At 45.3% G+C, this 27,671-nt stretch overlaps 2 long non-coding RNA genes and 1 other non-coding gene across 7 annotated transcripts in view; all 3 read left to right on the top strand.

The window, feature by feature from the left end:
• Positions 1–522: 522 nt before the first annotated feature.
• LOC134761281 (uncharacterized) lies at positions 523–7,140 on the top strand. The gene is made up of 3 exons (XR_010139719.1): positions 523–893; positions 4,960–5,069; positions 6,138–7,140. It is a non-coding gene; the product is annotated as an uncharacterized LOC134761281 (long non-coding RNA).
• Positions 7,141–9,577: 2,437 nt separating this feature from the next.
• The window catches only part of LOC134761280 (uncharacterized), a 35,279-nt gene continuing 17,185 nt past the window's right edge, over positions 9,578–27,671 (top strand). For 2 of the 5 annotated variants that reach the window (XR_010139716.1, XR_010139715.1), the window contains exons 1-5: positions 9,579–9,776; positions 10,661–10,726; positions 20,101–20,335; positions 23,144–23,230; positions 25,457–25,646. This is a non-coding gene — a long non-coding RNA (uncharacterized LOC134761280). Of the gene's footprint in view, positions 9,777–10,660; positions 10,727–20,100; positions 20,336–23,143; positions 23,231–25,456; positions 25,647–27,671 lie in introns of all 5 variants that reach the window. The other 3 variants (XR_010139718.1, XR_010139714.1, XR_010139717.1) reach the window with 2 other exon arrangements.
• On the top strand, positions 20,963–21,066 carry LOC134761363 (U6 spliceosomal RNA). Its single transcript, XR_010139889.1, has one exon. It is a non-coding gene; the product is annotated as a U6 spliceosomal RNA (small nuclear RNA).

The raw sequence follows: 27,671 nt of genomic DNA, 5'->3' as shown, positions 1-27,671 counted from the left end.
CGGGGACGCTCCCGGGGGTCTCCGGGCCCTGGCTGGGGGAGGTGTTGTGGGACGCACGTACCCAGGCTCAGGAGAGGCGAGTGGGCGGCTGGGGCTGCAGCTGGAGCTGGCCATTGAGGAGCTTCTGCGCGACAGTGCGATCGGTTGCACCTTCTGCGACAAGTGCCGGCCGGTTGGCGCGCAGCGCCTGCTAGGGCAGAGTCTGGCCCTTGCTGCGCCCGGCCCCGAAGACCGGGAAGTCGTAAAGCTCCTCCTCGCAGCGTATGTGCGGCTGCGGCCGGCCAAAGCCTCGGGACACAGAACTGCCGGCTCAGCAGCCGGTTACATCCCGACCGGCCACCCGTAGCCAGCGTCCGCTCATGCGCGCTCCTGGAAGACCCAGCAGCTCCGCCGCGAGTTCCGATTGGCTCCGCGTGAGTGGCGGTCCCCTGAGACGTCACAAGGGCGCGCCTTCTGTGACGTCACAAGGACGCGCCTTCCGTGACGTCACAAGGGCGCGTCTTCGCCAACACCGTAGAGGTGGGCCTTCGGCGACGTCACAGGCGCCGGGTGTTCGGCTACCTCACTGGGGCGCTACAGTGCCTGGGGCTGGGCAGTCTTCTCGTCAGAATGGGGGCTGGTAACAGCGACCTCCCCGCCAGGTCTGTGTGTTGCCGGCTGAAGAAGGGTAGCTGAAAAATTCAGACCCAGCACAGTGTTTATGTTAGTCAAAAATAGAAAACTATGTCTGGCGCCGCCGAGGCGGGAGGACCCTTCAGGCGAAGAGCAGCCTAGCAACATGGTGCAACCCCATCTCTGTAGTCCTACCTCAGCCCCCCAGCTACTTGAGCCCAAAGGTTCAAGGCTCCAGTGAGCTATGATCCAACCATAGCATTCCAGCCTGCGAGATTGAGGTAAACCCTGTCTAAAAAAATTAAGAAACTATCCAAGTGTGCAACAGGGAGGGACTGCTAAGTAAAACATGAGGCTGGCTGGGCCCTGCTGTAATCCCAGCACTTTGGGAGGCCGAGGCGGGAGGATGGATGGCTTGGGCTCAGGAGTTCGAGACCAGCCTGGGCAACATGACGAAACCCTGTCTCTACAAAAGATACAAAAATTAGCCGGGCGTGGTGCGCACCTGGCCTAATTTTTGTATTTTTCTAGAGATGGGGGGGGGGGGCTCGCTATGTTGCCCGGGCCAGTTTCAAACTCCTGAGTTGAAGCGATCTTCTCACCTTGGCCATCAGAGTTGTCGGGATTACAGGCGTGAGGGACCACGCCCCACCTGGGTTAGGGTACTTAATAACAGAAGAAAGTGCTCCGCCAGGCTCAGTGGCTGACGCTTGTAATCCCAACACTTTGGGAGGCCGAGGCGGGTGGATCACCTGAGGTCAGGAGTTGGAGACCAGCCTGGCCATGGTGAAACCCAGTCTCTACAAAAAATACAAAAATTAGCCAGGCGTGGTGGCGCATGCCTGTAGTCCCAGCTACTTGGGAGGCTGATAAAGGAGAATTACTTGAACCCGGGAGGCGGAGGTTGCATTGGGCTGAGATCGCACCACTGCACCCCAGCCTGGGCGACACAGTGAGACTCCAGTTTGACACCAGCCTGGGCAATATAGTGAAACCCTGTCTCTACAAAACAAACAAAAACCCAGGCGTAACTGTGTCCACCTGTGGCCCTAGCTAGTTAGGAGGCTGAGGCAGGAGGATCACTTGAGGCCAGGAGCTCAAGGCTGCAGTGAGCTATGGTAATCCCACTGCTTCCCATCCTGAGCAATAGAATGAAAGCATGTCTCTAGATAGCTAGCTAGCTAGCTAGATAATTGATATGTAGTTTTGAATCAAATTTTTTCCCTAGATTTGAACATGTTTTTCTAAAGTAGCATTCAACACATCAGCATTTTACAGTGTTATTAGTTGTTAATATGATTTTTTTCTGAAATACAGTATTCTTTACAAAAGCAGTTTTGTCTTTCAAAGTACATAGATAAGGCCCTCAAGTGAATTTGTCTGATGTTGGCAACCTTGGTACCATTTTGTCCACTTGACTGGAAAAGTTAGTCAATAATTTCAGGTCACTGTTGGCCTTAGAAGAAGAGCCCAAAGGCAACAAGCAAAGGCGCTGGTGTCCAGTCGCCTTCTAGAAGCATTTTCACTTCCCTTTAAGGTTTCCCTTGATGAACATAGAAGTACTGTATGTAGAATTGACCCAGTGCTGCCCTGGCAACTTTGTATATTAGGCCAAATTTACATTTCTTACCTTTATGAGAGGCACCCTGATAGGCTAGTGGAGTTACACACAAAGTCTGATCTCAGCTGCACTGTCCAGAGATGCAACACAGTCCAATCAAAGAACATTCTCTGAGCCCGTTTCTTTAGCTGTAAAAGAATAACATACCCATCTAAGAAGGCAGCTTATTGTATTTGATTGGTCTTTTATTTTCTATGAAACTGTGTTTAACACAGTAATTATTTTCATTTGTATACTTCATTTGTGTTGTGTTTTTGGTTTTAGTTTTGTTTTTGAAATGGAGTCTTTTTTTTAGTGGTTTTTTGTTTTGTTTTGTTTTGTTTTGTTTTTGAGATGGAGTCTTTCTATTGTCACCCAGGCTGGAGTGCAGTGGCATGATCTCTGCTCACTGCAACCTCCACCTCCCGGGTTCAAGTAATTCTCCTGCCTCAGCCTCCTGAGAAGCTGGGATTACAGGTGCCTGCCACCACACCCAGCTAATTTTTTTAATATATTTTTAGTAGAGATGGGGTTATAACACGTTGCCCAGGCTGGTCTCAAACTACAGACGTCAAGTGATCCACCCGCCTTGGCTCCCCAAGTGCTGGGATTATAGGCATGAGCCACCGCACCTGGCTTGTTTTCAAATAAGGGTTTCTTGGCTAGGCATGGTGGCTCACATCTGTAATCCCAGCACTTTGGGAGGCCAAGGTCAGTGGATCACCTGAGGTCAGGAGTTCGAGACCAGCCTGACCAATATGGAGAAACCCTGTCTCTACTGAAAATACAAAATTAGCCAGGCGTGGTGGTGCATGCCTGTAATCCCAGCTACTCAGGAGGCTGAGGAAAGAATTGCTTGAACCCAGGGGGCAGAGGTTGCAGTGAGCTGAGATCGCACCATTGCACTCCAGCCTGGGCAACAAGAACAAAACTCTGTCTCAAAATAAAAAAAAGATTTCTTAAAATGATATTTTCAGTACTTTATAGATGATCTGTAAGCAGCAATCTTAATAGGATGTTACCCAACACTTTGCGAGACTGGCAGCTGATTTGATCCAGATGTCTCTAATTCTTTTTTCTTTTTCTTTTTCTGTTTTTTTTTTTTTTTTTTGACAGCCTTGCTCTGTTACCCATGCCGCAGTGCAGTGGCACGATCTTGGCTCACTGCAACCTCCACCTCCCGGGTTCAAGAGATTCTCCTGCCTCAGGCTCCTGAGTAGCTGGGATTACAGGCATCCGCCACCATGCCCAGCTAATTTTTTGTATTTTTGGTAGAGACAGCGTTTCACCATGTTGGCCAGGCTGGTCTCGAACTCCTGACCTTAGGTGATCTGCCTGCCTCGGCTTCCCAAAGTGTTAGGATTACAGGCGTCAGCCACTGTGCCTGGCCCAGATGTCTCTAATTCTAACATGAGATGTATTGCAGGATCATAGCAGAGTGAGTTGCTGATGTATCCAGAAGGAAACAAGCATGGAACTCTCACGACAGCTGTCCTGAGAAGTGTGTGTGTGCTGTGCTTGAATATCTCACTGCTCATTTATACACAGGCTTTCTGGTGACTGAGTTAACAGTATCTGTTTCATAAATAATGTAGCCCTCTTTCTTTCTTTCTCTCTCTTTCTTTTTTTTTTTTTTTTTTTGAGACAGGGTCTTGCTGTGTTACCCAGGCTGGAGTGCAATGGTGCAGTCTTGGCTCACCGCAACTTCAGCCTCCTGGGTTCAAGCGATTCTCCTGCCTCAGCCTCCCAAGTAGCTGGGATTACAGGCATGCGCCACCATGCCTGGCTAATATTTTCTTTTTTTTTTTTTTGAGATGGAGTTTCGCTGTTGTTGCCCAGGCTGGAGTGCAATGGCACAATCTCAGCTCACCACAATCTTTGCCTTTCGGGTTCAAGGGATTCTCCTGCCTCAGCCTCCCGAGTAGCTGGGATTACAGGCATGTGCCACCACACCCAGCTAATGTTGTATTTTTAGTAGAGACGGGGTTTCTCTATGTTGGTTAGGCTGGTCTCAAACTCCTGACCTCAGGTGATCTACACGCCTCAGCCTCTCAAAGTGCTGGGATCACAGGCATGAGCCATCGCTCCTGGCCTAATTTTTGTATTTTTAGTAGAGAGGGGGTTTCACTATGTTGGCCAGGCTGGTCTCGAATTCCTGACCTCAAGTTATCTGCCTGCCTCGGCCTCCCAAAGTGTTGGAATTACAGGCGTGAACCACCGTGCCTGGCCAGCTCTATGTCTTTAAGCCTACATGTTTTGCACTTGTTAAAAGTATTTGAACATACAATTACTCAGCTTCCCTTGTTTAGCTTGAATTTTGTATAATCTTAAATATTTTTTCCAATCTAAGCTTTATTTTATCCTGTTTCTTCTATATTTGTATAACTTCAGGTGGCTATCTTCATTGAAAGTTTTTTCTCAAAAGCCTTAAAATAGAACATAGTTCTTGGCAGCAATTTGAAAGTTATTTGAGGAGAAGGGGAGACTTACAGTGATGATTCAAATGAAGCAAACTAAAAAGTAATGAAGCAAGACAGAGGAAAAAGCAGTATTCACTTGAGCACATCCCAAAAGAATAACATTTCAAATGTAACTAGAAAAAAGTATGCTGAAGTTCGCAATACAGAAATAATTATTAATAAGATAGCTTTAAAGCCCTGCTCAGCTTTTGAATGTTGGGAATTGACCCAGAGGTGGCTGTAACCAAAGATGATTCCTTCAGTAATGACCATTTTTTCTTTTTCAAGATGATGATTATTCCCCACCTTCTAAGAGACAGAGATCAACGAGCCGCCGCAGCCACCAGTCCCAGAACCCGCCAATGCTGGGGAATGGAAAATGAGGGAGTTCAACTCTGGTAAGTTCTCAGCGAAATCCACGACCTTTTCCTTTATCTTCTGGACTCTCAATGTGACTGATGAAAGTTACCACATGCTCTGCAGGGGGAAATGGTTTAGCATGTATTACTACATCTTAATCACATCTTTGTAAAGCCAGGAGCATTTTGAAAGTCACCTTACAGACATTGTTTAAACATAGTCCGTATTTACCAAAGTATAGGACATTGTATCATCTCATATTAATTAGTTAGTTGACTCAAAATTAGTGCTAATGACTTAATAATTCAGTGATTTCTGTTAGCGTTAAAACCTTTATTTCAGAACTATTTCACCTCTTGGTTTTCATTTTTGCTGTGTGTCACTGCCTGCCGGCTGCTAATTTATTAACTCCCAGTGAATCATGTGTCCTGTGAAGGGACTGAATATTAGTGGCAAATTATGTTGATGATTTGTATTTTGAATAAATCGTTTGAATACACAGAACATTAAGCTTGTATACATTTTGAAAATAGTATTTTAATATTCTACTGTGTCATAGTCACAATGATTGGATATATATTGAATTTATATGTACTGTTATATGTTTATGGTCTTTAGCATTCTAATGTGCAATTGTATATCTGTTAAGTCTTTTTTTTTTTTTTTTTCAAGATTAGACTCTGATTTATTGAGGCATTTGTTTGATGCCACATTAAGTGGCCCAGGCTTTGTGTAGGGGTTGAGGTTAAAGCAGGAAGAAGGGTGGTGAGAGGCAGGGGTACCAGGATTAGGTTGGAATACCTGGGGGTGCTCTGAGGCTCCCCAAGTTTCCCTGGTCTTGGCCGGCTGTGCTGCTGGCCTGAGCATCTGATGGGCCTGCAAGGGTGGTCCAGGGGCTAGGGCAGGGACTTTGGAGTCACGCTGTTGGCTTTGAATCCAGACTCCTACACTTGGTAGCTGTGAACTCTCCATGCCTCAGGGACCTGCAGAACTGAGCTCTGTCTGAGCCAGGTTCCATCCAGGCACTGTGGATCCATCCAGAGGGGCACTGCCTCAGGTTGCTCACTATTCACTGCCTTCTCAAGCAGACCCTTGTCTCCTTCTAGGCCCTCACAATCCAGTGGAGGAGATGAAAATCATCTGCCTCTGTCCCTCTGGGCACGCCTCATGCCAGGTTGCATCTGTGGACAGGGGCCATGCTCCTGGGCTTCCAAAGTTGGAGAAAGCTGCCAGGCTCAGGTGGGTACATCACAGCAGCTGCTGCCCTCTGGACATAGTGACAAAAGAACACTCTGGGCCTGGAGCCCTGGTCTGGGGCATTGGGCAAGGCTGTTGCACTTCTCTGAGCCCATTTCCCCATCTGGAAAGTGTGCTGATTGTATCTCCCTGTGGGCACTGAGGGCTCAGTGTTAGTTTGAGAGCCAGCATCTGGGGTTTGGGCTGTAATTCCCCGTCAGCCCCATAGCTGCAGGGAACCAGGGACTTTGTTGGGATTACCCTAGGCATCAGTCTAGCTTCCTGCCCCTGGCTTGGGCTCAGCACCTGAAGTAGTCTAGGGGGTAGGTGGTCCTGGTGGGGGCTGGGGCTTTTCACCAGACTGAGGTCACACCCAGAGCCAGAAATCTTGGTGCCTGCTCTGGGCAAAGGTGCCAGCCTGTGCGACAAGAGTGAAACTCCGTCTCCAAAACAAAAACAAAAACCCTTGCATCATTTCAAGGGGCTCACACCTCCCTAAGGGCCTGGTAATTGGCTGGCTCTGGCCTGCATCTGGCCCCGAGGGTGTAGGTAACTCCCCACCTTACCTGGTTTCTTCCTGCCAGGGCCAATCTTCAGACCTCAGGACTTTGCAGCCTATCCCACCTCCCCTCTGTCCAGCCTTGAGCCCTTGTGGGCCCAGCACATTTTCCAGGCTGTCTCCTGGTTGTCCTTCTGCCTCGAGGCCTGGCTCATGCTGCACCCCCTCCCTCTCACCAAGACCCACAAGGACCACTCCACACCCAGCTCAGCCCCATCCCCTCAGATAGTCCTTTCTCTTTCCTCAGGTGGCCAGGTGCATATCTTGGTGTGAGGACCTTCACTGTATCTGGGAATGCCTACTGGTGACCTCGGTGACAGAGACCAAGGCATTTACCTGATATGAGTGTCTTGGTTCACTGTCTACATGCCTAGGGAGGGAGTCAATAATAGGCTTTTCACTTGCTGCAAGGGCCAGTTCTCCTGGCCCCATGGCTCTAGGGATGGAAGATGCTGCAGGAGATGCACCGCTCACTTCCCAGCTGAGGACTGTGGGTCATCTCAGGGTGATTTCACAGTCCCCACATGCCCCACCCCCTCAGCTCTGCAAATACCAAGTAGTGCAGCCTGCCTAGGGAATGATGGGCTCGAGAGTGCCCAGGTAGTGCCCAGAGTGCCCTTGGCAGGCCTCTTACCTAGCTGCTTCCACAGCTGTGTAGCAAGAGTTCTAACCTTTTTTGACCCTGAAGCCTGCTGAGAATAAGAGCTGTGGACTGTTTTCCCAGAAAGGCATGTACATGCTCTCCACACAAAACCTTTCATCGTGGCCAAGCACAGTGGCTCATGTAATCCCAGAACTTTGGGAGGTGGAGCCAGTCAGATCACCTGAAGTCAGGAGTTCAAGACCAGCCTGCCCAACATGGCAAAACCCTGTCTCTACTAAAAATACAAAAAATTAGCCAGGTGTGGTGGCAGCCACCTGTAATCCCAGCTACTCCGGCAGCTGAGGCAGGAGAATCACTTGAACCCGGGAGGCACAGGTTATAGTGTGGTGAGATCACGCCACTGCACTCCAGCCTGGGCAACAGGAGCGAAACTCTGTCTGTCTCAAAAAAACAAAACGAAACAAAACCTTGCATCCTTTCAGGGGGCTCACACCTCCCTAAGGGCCCAGTACCCTGGGCCTGAGGGTGAGAAACTTTGTCTCAGTTTTTCCCTGAGTGATCAGCCCAGGGGTAAGGAAGGAGAAGCCAGAAAGCAGGACCCATGAGAAGGGCCCCCTCCTAGAGTTTGAGGCCCACTCCCTCCTGCCCCTGCCTCTCCTCTGTCCAGGACTCCTGCCTGCTGTGCCCCACTCCTGGTGCCATAACCATGGGGAGCTGTGGTTTTCTACAGGCCCCTGGGCACAAAGTAGGCAGGCTCACCTGGAGGTGATCAGAGTAACATGGCAGGAAGTGAGGGGGAAAGCTGCCCTGGAACTGCGCCTCTCTGCCCCCGATGTCACTGGCGTGCACTCCTCCCTCCCCTCACTCAGGCAGTGGCATGAGTTCCATGTGAGCGCTGTCCTGCTCCCTCTGCTGCCTCTTTTTTTCCTTGGGGCTACCATAACACTTTCCCTTCCCCAGCCCTGCCATCCTGGTGGGACATTGGGCTTCCCTCTTACAGGGTCCTGGGGACAGGCCCATCCTTTATCATACCCACAGAGAGACCCTTTTTTTCTTCAGGACCTGGGGAGCAGCCAGGTTCCATGAGTTAATTGCAGATCTGAACCAAGCTGGGATTGAGGTACACACTCTCCTCTACTGAAAAGTAGCTAGGGATTCCAACTAGGTAAGTAGGAGAACGGGGCAGAGCCAGACCAGACAAGGACTGATCACCTGGAAAAAGCCTGCCATCAAAGGTCTTCGCAAATGCTGGGTGCGGTGGCTCACTCCTGTAATCCCAGCACTTTGCGGGGCTGAGACAGGTGGACTACTTGAGGCAAGGAGTTCGAGTCAAGCCTAGGCAACATGGCAAAACCCCATCTCTACTAGAAATACAAAAATTAGCTAGGCATGCTACACTCCTGTAATCCCAGCTACTCAGGAGGCTGAGGCAGGAGAATCACTTGAACTGAGGAGGCAGAGGTCGAAGTGAGCCAAGATTGTGCCCGTGCACTCCAGTCTGGGAGACAGAGTGAAACTGGGCCTCAAAAAAAGAAAAGAATATGGCCTTGGCAGAGAGGGGCCAGCCCGGCAGTGCCTTCCCTTGGGTTTCTCCTGGGTAGGCCTCTGCCATGAGGAGGCGCTTCCTTCTGCCTGTCCGTGGCCCACAGCAATGGAATGTCTGCTTCTGGGGGTTGGGTGGGAGACTGCTGGCAGAACTGGAAACCTTCAGGTGGGGTTTTTTTGTTTTGTTTTGTTTTCGAGATGGAGTGTTGCTTTGTCACCCAGGCTGGAGTGCAGTGGTGGAATCTCAGTTCACTGCAACCTCCGCCCCTCTGGGTTCAAACAGTTCTCCTGTCTCAGCCTCCTGAGTAGCTGAGATTACAGGCATGTGCCACCATGCCTGGCTAATTTTTGTATTTTTTGTATAGATGGCATTTCGCCATGTTGGCCAGGCTGGTCTCGAACTCCTGACCTCAAGTGATCCACCCACCTCAGCCTCCCAAAGTGCTGGGATGACAGGCATGAGCCACTGAGCCCAGCCCCTTCAGGGGGTTTTGAGGCTTCACTACAATACCAGTTTCCTGTGGCTGCTGCAACAAATTACCACAAACTTAGTGACTTAAAACAACCAAAATGTATTCCCTTACAGGTCTGAAGGCCACAATTCTACAGTAAGTCCTGCTGAGTCAAGGTGGGAGCAGGCTCGGTGGCTTCCGAGGCTCTGCGGGAGAATCTGTTTCCTGGCCGTGGAGGTGGCCTGCTCTCCTCAGCTTGTGCTGCCCGTCTCAAAGGACTGGAGATTCCTGCTCTGTCACTACACCTCCCACCCTCTCCATCACCTGCTCTGCTCTTATAAGGATCCGGGTGAGTACATCAACCCCAAAAGCCAAAGACCCTTAACTTCATTATATCTGCAAAGCCCATTTTGCCATATAAGGTCATGTTCACCAGTTCCCGGGATTAGGATATGGGCATCTTGGGGGCATCAGCCTGCTACAGCTAGGCTGCAAAACTATTACACCCTCCTGGTGTTTCAGTGATTGGGAGAAAAAGGGTTGGCATTTTTTGCTTAGGGGTCCCTCTTAAACTTGTATCTGTAAGGTCTGGTGTCCCACTTAACCTTGTGTTTTTGTTTTTGTTTTTTTGAGGTGGAGTCTTGCTCTGTCATCCAGGCTGGCAGTGGCGTGGTCTTGGCTCACTGCAATGTCTGCCTCCTGGGTTCAAGTGATTCTCCTGCCTCAGCCTCCTGAGTAGCTGGGACTACAGGTGCCCGCCACCATGCCCTGCTGTTTTGTATTTTTGGTAGGGACGGGGTGGGGTTCGGGCTAGGGAGGGGGTGTTTTGGCTGTGTTGCCCTGAGCTCAAAGCGATCCGCCTGCCTCTGCTGCCAAAGTGTTGGTATTCCAGGCCTGCACCACTGCACCTGGCTGCTGTAAAGTCTTATTTCACACAGCTGACACATGTTTTAGGAAGTTTGCTAAAAGACCGCTGGAGACCTCCTCATTGTGACCTCCCTGTTGTTGTGTTTAATTTGATTGAACTTTTCTGCCCTCCTGCTTTTCAGCTTCTCTAATAGTCTCCCATTAAATCAATTCTAAGAACCACCACAAAAGAGAAAATTTTTTTTTGAAAGCAGTAAAATGACATGGACTGTTAGAATGTAAAATATATGAAATAAGTCATTATATGTTAGTGCTGCTCTGACATAGGGACGCATTATTGAGAATCAACTTTTGCTTGATTTTCAGAGAAATGGAATAATCGTATTGCTGATCTACGTAAACAAATTCAAGAATTGTCTGAAAGAAAATATGGTATGTCTAAACTGGAAAAGTCCTGTAATCTTATGTTCATGGGCATTTGCACAATGGAGTTACTGTTCATCATGGGGGTACCGTGGACAAGCCGAGGGCTGCCGGCGAGTCATGCCATCCTTACACGTTTCTCCTTGTAAGGTGGTTTGTAGTGTCTACACACTTTGTTTCTAGATTGCTGCAAAGCTGAGGAAAAGTTGTATTTCTTTAATTATTAGTTAGCATTTCTTTTAAACTTTCAGTATGGAGATTGGAAATTTATTTACATATTTATTGCAAAGCCCTGGATCTTAGGGATTTCATTGATTGATTTATTTATTTATTTTGAGACGGAGCCTCACTCTGTTGCCCAGGCTGGAGTGCAGTGGCACGATCTCGGCTCACTGCAAGCTCCACCTCCCGGGTTCAAGCAGTTCTCTGCCTCAGCCTCCCGAGCAGCTGGGATTACAGGCGCCACCACCGTGCCTGGCTGATTTTTGTATTTTTAGTAGAGACAGGGTTTCATGATCTTGGCTAGGCTGGTCTTGAACTGCTGACCTCCTGATCCACTCACCTCAGCCTCCCAAAGTGCTGGGATTACAGGTGTGAGCCGCCATGCCTGGCCAAATGTTTTTTTTTTTTTTTAAATGAATTGTTTCTCTTAGTCTGCTTTGTTAAATTTGGAATTCATCTGGGTGCAGTGGCTCACACCTGTAATCCCAGCACTTTGGGAGGCCAAGGCAGGCAGATATCTAGGTCTGGAGTTCGAGGCTAGCCTGACCAACATGGAGAAACCCCGTCTCTACTGAAAATACAAAATTAGACGAGCGTGGTGGTACATGTCTGTAATCCCAGCTATTCGGAAGGCCAAGGCAGGAGAATCACTTGAACCCAGGAGGCAGAGGTTGTGATGAGCCGAGGTTGCACCATTGCACTCTAGCCTGGGCAAAAAGAGCAAAACTCCATCTCAAAATAAATAAATAAATAAAATGTTCAGTACTCACCAAGATGCCCCTGTTGTCTCTACTTTTATCTTGATGCATCACTGAATTGATGTTAGATTTCAAATTCATCATTGCCCTTATACTATTCTATGCTGAAGCCACCTTTATATAATGATGAAAGAAATTAGCGATTTGTTATTATCCTCTCTGTTGGTATACATCAAATGCTCACCTAAAAAGAGCAACAACCAGTGGAAAACACATGATGTTTTTATTTGGATGACTACTTGTAACCTACTAGCAAACTATAAAATTGTATGATATGCAGAATTTTAACTGAATTGCTTTAAGTGGACATTTAAACATGATAAACCATATTGATGGTATTTACGTTAATATACTTAAAATGAACATTTTTCTTCATCATGAGTAATATAACCTACTCCTCAATGAAAACCTAGCATTAAATTTGCTAATGAATTCAATAACATTTCCCTAATATTTTTAGTTACATGCTTAAGGTTCTGTTAGTGTTTCTCCCACTTTTTAATAGCTTATGCCTTTTTCGCCTTTGGTTTTTTTTTGGTTCATTTTAAAACAAAAATCTCACAACATGTGACACCTGGAAACACTGTAACCTAGTGGTAAGACAATAGGCCCTGGGGACACAGGCTGGCCATGTCTCCTCTCCTGTCTGAGCTTTAGTATCCTCTTTTGTGGTCATGAGAACTGAAGATCTGTCCCGAAGATTTCATAAGATAGTAAAGTGCTTCACATAATACCAGACACATAAATACACAGTAAATATTTCCTCCTTATATTTTTATTGATTAATTGATTGAGACAGAATCTTGCTCTTTTGCCCAGGCTGGAATGCAGTGGCGTGATCGTGGTTGCTGCAACCTCCACCTCCTGGGTTCAGGCAGTTCTCCTGCCTCAGCCTCGCGTGTAGCTGGGATTACAGGTGCCTGTCACCATGCCCAGCTAATTATTGTATTTTTAGTACAGATGGGGTTTTACCATGTTGGCCAGGCTCGTCTCGAACTCCCGACCTCATGATCTGCCTGCCTCGGCCTCCCAAACTGCTGGGATTACAGGTGTGAGCCACTGTGCCCAGCCTGTCTTTTCTCTTCACACCCACAGTTCATGATGAAATATTAAATATGTACTAGTGGATATTACTTTGATGAATATTGCCTAGTGAATATTAAGTATTCTCACCTTTCAGACATGAACTTATGAATTCAACAGGTGAAGATTTACAACTTGATAAATCAGCTTTGTGAGGTACATCTTCAGTCTTAAGTCAGATTAGAAGATTATGTGAAGTAATTAACACTTAACATTGATTTAATGGTAGCTTCCACATGAAATAGTATGCCTCTAAGTATTAATTATGTCCTAGGACAGGAGAATTCATGTTGTCAAAATTCTCATACTCTCTAGAACAATGAATTCATTTTCTTTTTATTAGTAGATATTGCATTTATGGGTAGACCAAACTGAAAGAACAATATTTGTTCTACTTTTGAGATGCAAGATTCATCTGGCATAATGCATTGAACAGGTTATTATTGAAGTCTACACCAGTCAACTGAATAAGCATTCATCAAATGTCCATGATATGCAGGACATAAGTTTTCTTTTAGAGTATGGAACCATGCATATTATCTTTTAATTAGATGATTTAGTTAGATATGTTTTTAAAGAAATAGAAATATAATTGATTCTCTTGTTTTGGCTCTGGAGTGGAGTGGGGATGAAACAGAATGGATTCACACTGTTTAGATTTACTAAAATGGAAGGATTGCAGCAAGATTATATCTGTAGTCTCCCCATAGCAAATGTCACCTGCTAGCTGTTTTTTTTTTTGTTGGTTTTTTTTTTTTTTTTTGGTAAGTTGAAGTTTTGTTCTGTCGCCCACGCTGGAGTGCAGTGGTATGATCTCAGCTCATGGCAAGCTTACCTCCTGGGTTCAAGCAATTCTCCCTGCCTCAGCCTCCTAAGTAGCTGTGATTACAGGCCTCTGCCACCACGCCTGCCTAATTTTTGTATTTGTAGTAGAGTTGGGGTTTCACCATGTTGGCCAGGCTGGCCTTGAACTCCTGACTTCAGGAGATTGACCAGCCTCAGCCTCCCAAAGTGCTGGGATTATGGGTGTGAGTCACTGCACTTGGATTTAATGGGATATTTCACTACAGACTTTGGTAAACAGAATATTAGCATTTTTGGTGTTCTTTTTATTTTACTCATACTATTTTTCTTTGGACTCAATCACAATAACAGAATTAAAGATCAAAGTGTAAAAGTTAAAGACCAGTACAGATTCAATAATTATTCTTTTCTACATACTGTGTTTAAATGATGTCCCTTTTTCTTTTTGTTCTTATAGCTCGAGCTGTAAAAGCCAAAGATCCGGTGATGATCCCATACCCTTTTTTCCAGTCTCACGTTGAAGATTTTTATGTAGAAGGCCTTCCCAAAGGAATTTTTTTTTTTTTTTTTTTTTTTTTTGAGATGGAGTTTTCACTCTTAATGCCCAGGCTGGGGTGCAATGGCGCAACCTTGCTGGTCACTGCAACCTCTGCCTCCTGGGTTCAAGAAATTCTCCTGCCTTAGCCTCCCATGTCGCTGGGATTACAGGTGCCCACCACCACACCAGGCTAATTTTTGTATTTTTAGTGGAGATGGGGTTTCACCATGTTGGCCAGGCCAGTCTCAAACTCCTGACATCAAGTGATCTTCTCGCCTCGGCCTCCCAGAGTGCTGAGATGACAGATGTGAACCCATGCCTGGCCAGGAATTTTGTTTTTTAGAAAGGCTTTCTACTAATGGAATTCCTGGCCTTGAGAGGATATTACTTTCGAAGGAAAGGATTTTTTTGTTATTAAAAGGTCAGATTCTTAGATTCTTATTGGACTATTATCTCTGTTATGAGTAATCCATCTTTAGTCATTCACCACTAGGGTTGTATTTAATTAAGTCTGAGTTATTTTATGGTGGTTTTGTTTTGTTTGTTTTGTTTTTACCGAATTTTGTTCTCATTGCCCTGGCTTGAGGGCAATGGCGTGATCTCAGGTCACCACATTCTCTGCCTTCCCGGTTCGAGCAATTCTCCTGCCTCAGCCTCCTGAGAAGCTGGATTTACAGGCATGCGCCACCATGCCTGGCTAATTTTTTGTATTTTTAGTAGAGATGGTGTTTCACCATGTTGACCAGGCTGGTCTAGAACTCCTGACCTTGGGTGATCCACCCGCCTCGGCCTCCCAAAGTGCTGGGATTACAGGCATGAGCCACCACGCCTGGCCTGGGCCTGCTTCTTTCTCTTTTTCTTTTTTTTTCATTAGCAGCTTAAAATTGGTGCCTTATTCAGACACAAGCAAAAGGACATTAGCCCAGCTTTGGAAATAGATGTGAGCCCATATATGATTTTCCTAGTTTCTCCTCCCCCTTTGCTTTTTGCTCTCTTGTTAGTATGTTAATTGTTTTCACTCTCTGAATCTTTTTTCCCCATTTCTTTGGCAGACATTTTTACTTGTCTTGGAAGAGTAGGTGAAGAGCTGTTTTTAGGACTCTTTGGAAGGGTACAGTATGGGTGACAGTCTTGGCTAATGGTAACATCCAGGGAGCTGGGGTCAGCGTGAGCTGGCATCAGTTCAAATTAGCAAAGCACTGGCACTCGGTGGCAGGAATACAAGTGACTGCAAAGTGTTAAACACATCTGGAAAGGGATACTGACATCATCCTCAGAATCTGTGGGGAGTTCACATAGCCAGTTAAGACCCATTCCTCTTTGACCCTATAAAGATTCTTTAAAGAATAATACCCTTAGTGGTTTTCTAGCCAGCTTGCCTGCTCATTTATCTTTGAGGACGACATGCCTTGTGGAGCTCCACAGGCCCCAGAGGGGTATGGATTCTGCATTTGAAAGTGCTGAAGCTGAGAGACTGGGTCTTGGTGGACCACAAGAGGTCTGTTTCTCCTCTACTTATTGTTCCTTTTTTTCCCAGCAGCTGGCATTGCTGTTTAAATGGGTTGTTCTTTGCTGTTTTAAGTTGTTTCATAGTGGTGTGTCAGGATTTGGGTTTTCTGAATACTTTCCAAGCTGGTGACTTGAGTGGTGGTTAGGGAGGAGCTGTTTTAGGGCTGTTCTGGAGCTATAGAGGTCAGGTGTCTAGATACTCCCAGCTTGTCTGTTGAGGAAAATGCTGTTCTCATTGTGCTGTCTTTGGTGGTGCTGTGTGTGGCTCTTTAGATGTGGTTGGAGGTGATCTGGGGGAGTTAATGAGATCTTTTTTAGGTGCTTTTGATAAAGTAGCCTGCACTACAGGATTCATTGTGACTTTTTCCCTTAACCTGTGCATTTCTGTCTGCTAGCTTTTGCTGTCTTTCTCATGCCTTTGATTTTCCCAGCTCCTCTTGGTTGAATTAAGTGCTCTGCTATGGTTTAAATGTGTCCCCCAAAGTTTATGTGCTGGAAACTCAATCCTCAATGCAACAGTTGGGGTGTGGGGCCTAATAAAATAGCCTTTATGAATGAGTTAATGTTGTTATTGTGGTAATAGATTAGTAATCACAGAGTGGGTGCATTATAAAACAGAATTCAGCCCCTTTTACCCTCTTGCTTTCTTGCACTCTCTTTTCCTTCTGCCTTCTGTAGTGGGATGATGCAGCAAGAAGACCCTTACCAGATGCAGGCCCCTCAACCTTGGACTTCCTAACATCCAGAACTGTTAAGAAATAAAATTTATTCCTTTCCTTTCCTTTCCTTTTCTTCCTCCTTTCCCTTCTCCTCCCTTTTCTTCCCTTCCCCTCCCTCCCTCTCTCTCTCCCTCCCTCCTTCCCTCCCTTCCTCCTTCCCTCTTTCCCTCTTTCCCTTCCTTCCTTTCCTTCCTTCTCTTCCTTCCTTTCCTTCCCTCCTTCCCTCCTTCCTTCCTTTTTTCCTTTTTATAAATTATGCAGTCTGTGGTATTCTTTTATAGAAGCATGAAATGGACAAAGACAGACTCCATTTTCAAGAGCAAGCACTTTTGTAGTTTCTGAGCGAATTATGACTGCAAAGGAAGTTCTATAGATAGCCTCAGATCCACTACCTAGGAAGCATGCTACCAAGTAGACCTAGGATCTAGGATTTGATCAAGTGCTGGGCAACATGATACCGCTGCAATTTAGCACCTCCGTATATACCTCCAGTTGGCTCAGCCCATCAGGGCTAAAACTACCCCTCATATCCTAGTGTCTCTTGTAGGCAGAAGCCTTGCCTAAACCCTAAGCTGCTTGGCTCACATTCTATCATGTGCTTTTTTTGTAGGGGGTTCAAATACACACAAAAGAAATATGTTGAACCTCCATGCACCCAACCCACAGATTAAGCAGTTACCTCCATTTTTCCAGATTTGTTTCATCTGCTTCAATCTCCCTAAAAATTTATGTTTGTACAGGAAAAACTGAATAAATGGCTAATTCTCCACCCTACCTCTCATCTTAAGTCACTTTTCAGAGTAGTGAGTTAGTGACGTAGTAACCTTCCCTCTAATGACCAGTAGTTTTTTTTCTGAATACCATTATGAACTCATAGATTATTGTTTGCATTTGATGTATTTCAGGCCATTGCAGTCTTTATTGTTTTGGATGCTTACATTGTCTCATCTAGGTTAATAATTATCTCTTCAAGTTGACTTTCATGTCTTTTTGATGTGATCCTGTTGGACTTTGATGGCTTCCTTGCTTTCTGGCAAAAAAGATGTTCCAGGATCAATATACTGCACCCTACATGGAGTCAGCCATTTCTCTAGGGAACCTTGATTCCTTTTAGTAGAGAACACAGTTTGAGGTCTTGGACTGAATGACTTTTGTGAACCTCCTCTCCTGAGACTACAGCCTGCATCCCTGCATATAGCCCGTTTGGAGCTCTTGCTGGGCACCAACAGGTCTCCTAAAACTGCTATATAGTTCTGCCTCACTCTTACAAAGATTCATCTCTTGAGAGTTTTGTGCTCTACCCCCAGATGTGGTCTTTCTGGTTCTGAAGCTTTTGCTTCAGTCACCCTGAATTTTGCCAGCCCTATGCATGCTATACCTTGGATTGCCAAATTGCCCTCACTGAAGCCAGTTTCTCTGGTTAGAATAGTTGCCCCAACCCATGCCTAATACTCTAGTAAACAAGGTTCTACCTGGGCTTAGGTTAACTTTTGCTCCTTTGGGCCCTGTGTTCTACCAGCATTCCATTTATCTGAAACTCTCCCTCACCTTAAGAACTTATCTGTTCTTTAATGATTTACTGCTGCTTCCTGGGTTCGAAAGAACCCAGTTCAGGAGTTTCTGTTTTAGTTTGAGATCTTATAGGCCTGTCTCATCAGGTTGGTGTCAGCCCAGCTAGGATTAGGCAGAATTGGGTGGGGGCTGCAGTGCATTTTTGGCACAGCATGTACCTATCTGACTAATTCTCCGTCTTTTCTTTCTTGTTGCAATTCATGGGTCTTAGCATCTTCTGAATGGTATTTAGTAGGTCATCCTGTTGATTTCCTGCTAGGGAGTAGCATACTCTGGCTCTGTACCATTGGCCGAGGGACTTAAGGATAGATGAAAGGCTGCAGTTTTGTTAAATGGAACAACATGAAGAGATGGCATTGTAAAAAAAAAAAAAAAAGGCTTGGCAGCAGGGCCCATTTGAATGGTTGGTCCTTGGCTCCTGTGTTGATATAGGCAGATCCTTGATGGGAATTTGGAATGATCCCAAATATGGTATTGATACATCAAGTCATCCTCAAGGTTGTCTGTGTAACAGTCTTGAATGATGTTTTGTCAGTCTTTGGAGATTCTCTGTATAGGGTTTAATCATTTAGTTATTTCAGTTGAGCCTGTTTAGTTTCTTTGCAAGGAGATAAGAAATGTGAAAGAGATGCAGACATTAGGGAAAAAAGTTAGAAGCCTTGTTTCCCCACCCTCTACTTGGGTTCTGGAACTGGACTCATAGGTGAGTAGTGAAGAGCTGGGCCCAAGCACATTAATCCTAGATCTAGCTCTGCTTTGCGCTCGCTCCAGTTCTTGTATCAAATTCACTTCAAGCCACCCAGAGCAGTATGTAGAGGAGTCATTCAGGACCGTGCTTATACTTCATTATATCAAATGGGAGATCCAGTAATTTATAGCCTATTATTTCTGGAGTCTGGAGATGGCTCTGCATAAGATTTGCTGAAGCAAATTTTATTACATTAGAAGAGAACCTAGCTGGCTGCATCCTACACTGGAAGCTTTTAGATGCTAATAAGGAGGTCATGTAAAGGTCACAGAATGACTCTGGAATCCATTCCCCACCAAGAAAGAATAATGACAATTCTATGTTGGCCTCTTTTCATTTCCCTTTGATTTTGAGTAATAAATTCTATCTTCACTTCCCAGCTGAACGGTTTGGGAGTCTGTATTCCCTAGAAAGACTTTGGTCACATACCCATCAGATTAAATTAGGTGAAAACTCTTTGGCCTTCATGAATGTTGAGGATTTCAAAGGGCTAATGGAAATTCTTCTAGAAGTAACTGCAACCTCCACCTTCCAGGTTCAAGCGATTTTCCTGCCTCAGCCTCCCGAGTAGCTGGGATTACAGGCGTCCACCACCATGCTCAACTAATTTTTGTATTTTTAGTAGAGATGGGGTTTCACCATGTCGGCCAGGCTGGTCTAGAACTTTTGACCTCAGGTGATCCACCTGCCTCAGCCTCCCAAAGTGTTGGGATTACAGATGTGATCCACCGTGCCCAGTTAAACTTCAGTTTTTCATGTTCCATGCATAGGTCAGGGTCTTAGGGAGTGATTCATTCTAGCAGAACTCCCTGGATTTTAAGGCAGGTGTTCCATTTATTAATTGACAAAGGAGGCATATTTCTCCCCTGGTAACCCAAAGATTTAGGTCGTTTTCCCAGAGACTCCATTTCCACTGTGAGGGTTCTTGGAAAACTAAGCAGAGGATGAGGAAAAGTCTGTGAACAAGCTTGCTGGTTTCTCCCTATCCTACAAAAGAGCATACGTCTTCTGTAACCCAGAAGGCCCTTTTGATTAGTCAAGGCTGGACAGACTGAGATTAGGGGTGTGTGTGTGTGTGTGTGTGTGTGTGTGTGTTTGTGTGTCTGTCTTGAGACAGGGTCTCACTGTGTCACCCAGGCTGGAGTGCAGTGGTGAGATCAGATCTCACTGCAGCTTCCACTTCCTGGGCTCAAGCGATCCTCCTATTTCAGCCTCCAGAGTAGCTGGGACTATACAAATGTTTTACCGCACCCAGTTCATTTTCTAATTTTTTGTAGAGATGAGGTTTCACTGTGTTGCTCAGGCTGGTCTTGAACTCCTGGCCTCACGGGATCCTCCTGCCTTAGTCTCCCAGTGGGCTGGGATTATAGGTATGAGCCACCTCACCTGACCTGCAACGATTTTTCAACAATGTAATTTCTCTTTTACAGAGCCACCTAAGCTGAAGATTCCCTTGAGAACAAGTACTGTCCTGTGGTTTCATGACCTTTCTTCCATTTGTGGTTCTTGTGAAGTGGAATTTAAATGACATCTTATCAAGATGGATAAACCCTAGTTTCCCAGTGCTGGAATATAGAAAATGATGGACAAGTAAATCCCACTCAGCACCCATAGTCCAGGCATGGGGACCTCAACACACCTGAGCCCCAGACATCACCTTTCATTGTGAGTAGCTCTGAGATGACACTTCTGCTGTTCCCAATTCCAGCATTAATTGAATTAGATAGTTATTTTATGAAGAATTTTCATATGCCACAATCCTGACCATATCTTCAAGTGAACAGAAAAATTCTATTAAAAAGTCAACCTTCTGTCTCACTCTGTTGCCCAGACTGGAGTGCGGTGGTGCAATTATGGCTCACTGCAGCCTCAACCTCCTGGGATCAAGCAATCCTCCTGCCTCAGCCTCACAAGTAGCTGAGACTGCAGGTGCTTGTCACCACACCTCACTAATTTTCCCATTTGTGTTATATGTGGATTCCACAGGACTGACTTTGAAAACTTGAGTATGCGTGGATTTTGGTATACACAGAAATGGGAGAGCTGGAACTAATCCCCCCATATACCAAGGGACTAATTGTATCTGTTTTTACAATTATACTGTAGGAGACATTATGTTCCATGACAATGGTAATTTTTAATGACAATTTTTAATTTAGTGAAATTACCATAAAAATAATAATAGCAGCTAATATTTACTGAGCTGTTACTAGGTGCCTATAAATAGCATAGATTTTTAAATTCTCCATAATTCTTCCTTATTTCACTTAACCACTCTATCTTAAATTACTCATGCTTGCCTCAGTAGCACACATACTTAAGTTGGAACAATAGAGAGATTGGCATGGCCTCTGTGAAAGAATGACATGCAAATTTGTGAAGCATTCCATATTTTTTAAAAAAAGAAAAAAATTACTCCCAGATTTTCACTGTGTTTGTGCATATGACCTTTTGTTTAGGTTGAATTATATCCAAAGATGAAATTTCCAGAAGTGAGATTACTGCGAGTCACAGGGCATGAGCTTCTTATTACCCTTGATGTAAATTGCAAAGCTTTCAGGCATGGTGGCTGTCAGCCTGTAATTCCAGCACTTTGGAAGGCTGAGATGGGAGGATTGCTTGAGGCCAGGAGTTGGAGGAGGCAGTATAATGAGTCACTGTCTGTATGATTTAAAAAAAATTTCCAAGCTTTATCCTGGAAGGCTTATATACATTTTAAACACCACTAATACTACAAGAAAATGGCCATTTCACTGCACCTTCGCCCACACAGGTATTATAATTTAACAAGTTATTTTCTGTGTGATAAATGAAAGACCTCATATTATTACTTTTACTTTGTCACCCTTTTTTTTTTTTTTTTTTTATTGAGACACAGTCTCGCTCTGTCGACCAGGCTGGAGTGCAGTGGTGTGATCTCGGCTCACTGCAACCTCTGCCTCCCAGGTTCAAGTGATTCTCCTGCCTCAGCCTCCTGAGTAGCTGGGATTACAGGCACATGCCACCATGCCCAGCTAATTTTTGTATTTTTAGTAGAAACGGGGTTTCACCATGTTGATCAGGCTGGTCTCGAACTCCTGACCTCGTGATCTACCTGCCTCAGCCTCCCAAAGTGCTTGATTACAGCTGTGAGCCATGCGCCCAGCCTATTTGTCACATATTTTATCTTTTCTTATGTTAGCTTATTAGCTTTATTTCTTTATTGTCCTTTTTTTTTGAGATGAAGTCTCACTCTGTCTCCTAGGCCTGAGTGTAGTGGCACAGTCTCAACTCACTGCAGCCTTGACCTCCTAGGCTCAGGTGATCCTTCCACCTCAGTAGTTGGGACTATAGGTACATGCCACTATGCCTGGCCAATTATTTTTATTTTTTTATTTTTACTAGAGACGAGGTCTTGCTTTGTTTCTTAGGCTGGTCTGGAACTCCTGGCCTCAAGCAATCCCCCCACCACCCCCTCCCAAAGTACTGCTATTATAAGCATGAGCCACCATGCCTGGGGTATCTGTGTCTTTTCCATTTATTTATAGAGTTACTTTGTCTTTTACTAATTCAATGATCTGTTTAATCTTTTATTAAATTATAAAAATAGTAAATACTTTTAAATAAGTGAAAAATTTCCTTCACTCTTTAGACCCATAATCTTATCTCAGGAAATAATTGCTATTGAGAAAATGGGCCATATCCTTCAAGATACGTACATGGTGATTGAACATCACTTCACATTTTCATATTTTGTGGACATTTGTGCCAATACCTATTGATCTATCTTAATCCTTTCCATGGTTGCATAATATTTTATTATATGGATGTATCACAATTTACCAGTACCAGTCAACTGCTGGAGGCATTTAGGCTCCTTCTGATATTTGCTTTGAGCTCTTTATATAATTAAAAACCCCCTCAGCCGGGTGTGGCAGCTCATACCTGTAATCCAAGCACTTTGGAAGGCTGAGGTGAGAGAACTGCCTGAGTGTGGGAGATCACCACCAACCTGGTCAACATAGCGACACTTTGTCTCTACTAAAAATTAAAAAAAAAAAAAAAATGAGCTACACGTTACAGTGCACACCTGTAGTCCCAGCTACTGGGGAGGCTAAGACTGGAGGATCACTTGAGTCTAGAAGGTTGAGGCTGCAGTAAGCTATGATCACACCATTGCACTTTAGCTTTGCTAAGAGCAAGACTGCATTTCTTAAACAAAATAAAAATTAGATGGGAATATTGCTCAAGCCCTGGAGGTTGAGGCTGCAGTTAACTGTGATTGCACCACTGCAGTCCAGCCTAGGTGATAGAGCAAGACCCTTTCTCTAAAAATAAAATAAAATAAAAATTAATCTTCTATCATATTTCCCAGTAACACCTTCCCTCCTACGTTTCTCCTAGAAGCCCTTAAATTTTGTTTTCCACATACCATTTAAAACTTTTAAGTGCTGATGTCTGTGTCATCCCTCTTTTTTTTTTTTTTTTTTTTAGAATGTCTTTTTGTCACTTCTAGCTGGACCTACCATGAAAGACTTCTGAATCCAGGAAGAGAGACTGACTGGGCAACATGTTATTCAGGTACAAAAAGACTTGGACTGTAACTCAAAAATCATCAAATAATAGTGCATACATCAAGTGCAATGGGAAGCTCTTCTGGAGAGGGAGAGAAGCTTCCAGTTAAGGTGACATTGAAGCCAAGTCCTGTAAGATGAGGAAGAGTTGTATGAGAGTGGGGAGGGAAAGGGGAGTTGGAGGGATGGGGATTGTGCTGGGATGGGATGGAGTGAGCTGCCCAGGCAGGGAAACCAGCACTATACAGACCTGAACAATGAAGATGGCACATTTTGTTCAGGGAATGGTGAATTAAGTGTGGCAGGAATGCTTTGGAGAGACGGTCATTTGCTTGTATGGAATTTTGCCCAAGAGACCTCATTACAGTTTCTAATTTTTTGATGTTATCATGCATCACTGCCCTTGTCAGATAGTATCATGATCACAATAACATCAAGCATAATATTTCATTGATTCTCACAAAAACAGGTGGGTGCCACAGTTATCCCCATTATATGCACAAAATGATGAAGACTTGGGGTTAATGAGCGATTTGCCCAAGCTCACCTGAATATTAAGACTGAGTCAAATGTTAGTCTGGTCTGACTTTAATGCTTGCCTTGTTCATGAGCACCATCCATTGCCTCTCCTATGCAGTTAAGCAGGTAGACAGGTGAGAGAAGAGCCCGTGTGATATCGGGGGAAATTCACCCCTGATATTTCATGTAGGTTCTTTTCTATTTTCCCTGAGTGTCAGCCGGTCTGAGAAATAAAGGGAAAGAGTACAAAAGAGAGAAATTTTAAAGCTGGGTGTCCAGGGGAGACATCACATGTCGGCAGGTTCCGTCATGCCCCCCAAGCTGCAAAACCAACAAGTTTTTATTAGTGATTTTCAAAAGGGGAGGGAGTGTACGAATAGGGTGTGGGTCACAGAGATCACATGCTTCACAAGGTAATAAAATATCACAAGGCAAATGGAGGCAGGGCAAGATCACAGGACCACAGGACGGGGCAAAATTAAAATTGCTAATCAAGTTTCGGGCACGCATTGTCATTGATAACATCTTATCAGGAGAAAGGGTTTGAGAGCAGACAACCCATCTGACCAAAATTTATTAGGCGGGAATTTCCTCATCTTGATAAGTCTGGGAGTGCCACAGGAGCCCGGGGCTTATTTCATCCCTTATCTATGACTGTAAAAGACAGCCGTCCCCAAAGCGGCCATTTCAGAGGCCTCCCCTTAGGGATGCATTCTCTTTCTCAGGGATGTTCTTTCCTGAGAAAAAGAATTCAGCAATATTTCTCCTATTTGCTTTTGAAAGAAGAGAAATATGGCTCTGTTCCACCGGGCCCACAGGCAGCCAGAGTTTAAGGTTATCTCCCTTGTTCCCTGAAATTGCTGTTATCCTGTTCTTTTTTCAAGGTGCCCAGGTTTCATATTGTTTAAACAACTTGTGCAGTTAATGCAATTATCACAGGGTCCTGCAGGGACATTCATCCTCAGCTTACGAAGATGACCAGATTAAGAGATTAAAGTAAAGACAGGCATAGGAAATCACAAGGTTATTGATTGGGGAAGTGATAAGTGTCCATGAAATCTTCACAATTTATCTTCAGAGATTGCAGTAAAGACAGGCGTAAGAAATTATAGAATTATTAATTTGGGGAACTAATAAATGTCCATGAAATCTTCACAATTTATGTTCCTCATCCGTGGCTTCAGCAGGTCCCTCCATTCGGGGTCCCTGACTTCCCGCAACATGTTTCTCTCTACTCACAGACTTCTGACCAAATGTATGTGCGGAGTTTCTACACCAATTCTCCAACTCTCTGGATACCAACCGCGTATCCCGCAATTGCATTCTGACACTACCTAGAGTTAGCGCAGAACCCACAGGTTAGGGGCTCAGTCCCACAAGACCACCCTCACTTCAGATGCCAGTTGCAAGTCCTAGGTTGTCACCTGTATTTTGACCAACCAGTTAGAAATCAGGGTTTCCCATGACCTTCTTCTTGAGTTTAATTATTTACTAGAACAACTCACAGAACTTAGATAAACAGGTTTTTTTCTTTTCTTTTTAAGAGACAAGGCCTCGCTCTGTTGTCCAGGCTGGTGTGCAGTGGTGCAATCATAGCCCACTGAAGCCTCAACCTCCAGGGCTCAAGTGATTCTCCTGCTTCAGCCTCTCACATAGCTGGAATTATAGGGTTCCCACCACCACATCTGGCTAATTTCTTTTATTTTTTGTATAGATGGGGTCTTCTTATGTTGCCCAGGCTGGTCTCAAATTCCTAGGCTCAAGTGATTCCACCCACCTCTGCTTCCCAAAGTGCTGGGATTACAGGCATGAGCCAGCGCATCTGGCCACCTTATTTTCTATTACTGGCCCAATGTAATGGCTCCATCTCAGGAACAGCCAATGAAAGAGATGCACAGGACAAGGTAAGTGGAGAGGGGCACAGAGCTTCCATGCTCTCTGTTGGGCACACTACCCTCCCAGGACCTCCTTGTGTTTAGCAACACAGAAGCTCTCCAAACCCTGCTGTTTGGGTTTTTATGGAGGCATGATTGATAAAATCATTGGCCATTGGTAGTTAAGTCAATTTCCAGTTCCTTTTGCCTCCTGGAGTTCAGCAGGTGAGGCTGAAAGTTCCAAGCCTCAAAAAATGTGGTTGGGGCCAGGTGCGGTGGCTCACTCCTGTAATCCTAGCAGTTTGGAAGGCTGAAGCACATGGACCACTTGAGGTCAGGAGTCTGAGACCATCCTGACCAACATGGTGAAACCCCATTTCTACTAAAAATAACAACAATTAGCTAGAAGTTGTGGCACATCCCTATAATTCCAGCTACTCGGGAGGCCGAGGCAGGAGAATTGCTATAACCCGGGAGGTGGAGGTTGCAGTGAGCTGAGATTGTGCCATTGCACTCCAGCTTGGGCTACAAGAGCCAAACTCCATTTAAAAAAAAATGCGGTTGCTTTCTCTGGCAGCTAGCCCTCCTCCTGAAGCAGTCTAGGAGCTTGCAGCCACCCTGTTAGCTCAACAGCATCCCACATGCATTCTTACCATGCTGCAGATCTGAAAGACCTTAGAGGCCCTTGTGTCAGGAACCTGGGACTAAGACTAAATATCAAAACAGAAAATGCTCCTATTACCTCTGTCACAAAGGGCTTTTTAAGAGCTTTGGAAGCTCTGTGCCAGGAACCAGGGGCAGAGACCAAATGTATATTTCTTTTCTTATATTTGAGACAGAGTCTCACTCTGCTACTGAGGCTGGAGTGCAGTGATGTGATCATAGCTCACTGCAGCCTTGACCTCCTAGGCTAAAGCAATCCTCCCACCTTAGCCTCTCCAGTAGCTGGAACTACAGGCGTGCATCACCATGTCCAGCTGATTTTAATTTTAATTTTGTAAAGACAGGGTCTTCCTATTTTCCCCAGGCTGATCTCTAACTCTTGGCCTCAAGCAATCCTTCCTCTTTGGCCTCCCAAAATGTTGGGATTACAGATGGGAGCCCCCATACCTACCAATCACAAGGATCTTTATAAGAGAAGGAGGTAGGAGAGTCAGAATTAGAGAAAGTGATGTGATAATGGAAGAATAGGTCAGAGAGGGAGATTTGAAGATGCTGTACTTCTGGCCTTGAATATGGAGTCACGAGGTAAGTCAAGGAATGGGGGTGGCTTCTAGAAGCTGGAAAAGGCAAAGGAGCACATTCTGTCTAGAGCCTCCCCCAGAAGGAATGCAGCCCCTCTGACACCTTGACTTTAGCCTTAATAGACCTAGTTGGGCTTCTGGCCCCCAGAACTGTAAGATGGTAGATTTGTGGTGTTTGAAGCCACTAAATGTAGGGTACTTTGTTGTAGCAACAACCAAAAATGAACGTGAAGCTGGGACCTCATGTTACAGTTGCTGATGCCTGTAATCCCAGAATTTTAGGAGGCTGAGGTAGGAGGATCGCTTAAGCCCAGGAGCTTAAGACCAGCCTGGGCAACATAATGAGACCTCATGTCTAAAAAAATTTTTTTTAAAAGGCCAGGCTCAGTGGCTCACATTTGTAATCCCAGCACTTTGGGAGGCTGAGGAGGGTGGATCACAAGGTCAGAAGTTCAAGACCAGCCTAGCCAAGATGGTGAAACCCCATCTCTACTAAAAATACAAACATTAGCCAGGTGTGGTGGTGGGTGCCTGTAATCCCAGCTACTCAGGAGGCTGAGGCAGAGAATCACTTGAACCCAAAAGGCAGACATTGCAGTGAGCCGACATCGCACCCTTACACTTCAGCCTGGGCGACCGAAACTCCATCTCAGAAAAAAAAAAAAAAAAAAGCCAGGTGTTGTGGCATGCAGCTGTAGTCTCAGTTCCTAGGGAGGCTGAGGCGGGAGGATTGTTTAAGCCTGGGAGTTTGAAGTTGCTGTGAGCTGTGATTGCACCAGTGTACTCCAGCCTGGGCAATAAAGCAAGACCT

Source organism: Pongo abelii, chromosome 3 (assembly GCF_028885655.2).
Source record: "Pongo abelii isolate AG06213 chromosome 3, NHGRI_mPonAbe1-v2.0_pri, whole genome shotgun sequence".
NCBI classification, from domain to species: Eukaryota; Metazoa; Chordata; class Mammalia; order Primates; family Hominidae; genus Pongo; species Pongo abelii.
The sequence above is the reverse complement of the archived record's forward strand: the minus strand, read 5'-3'. Positions and strand labels throughout refer to the sequence as shown.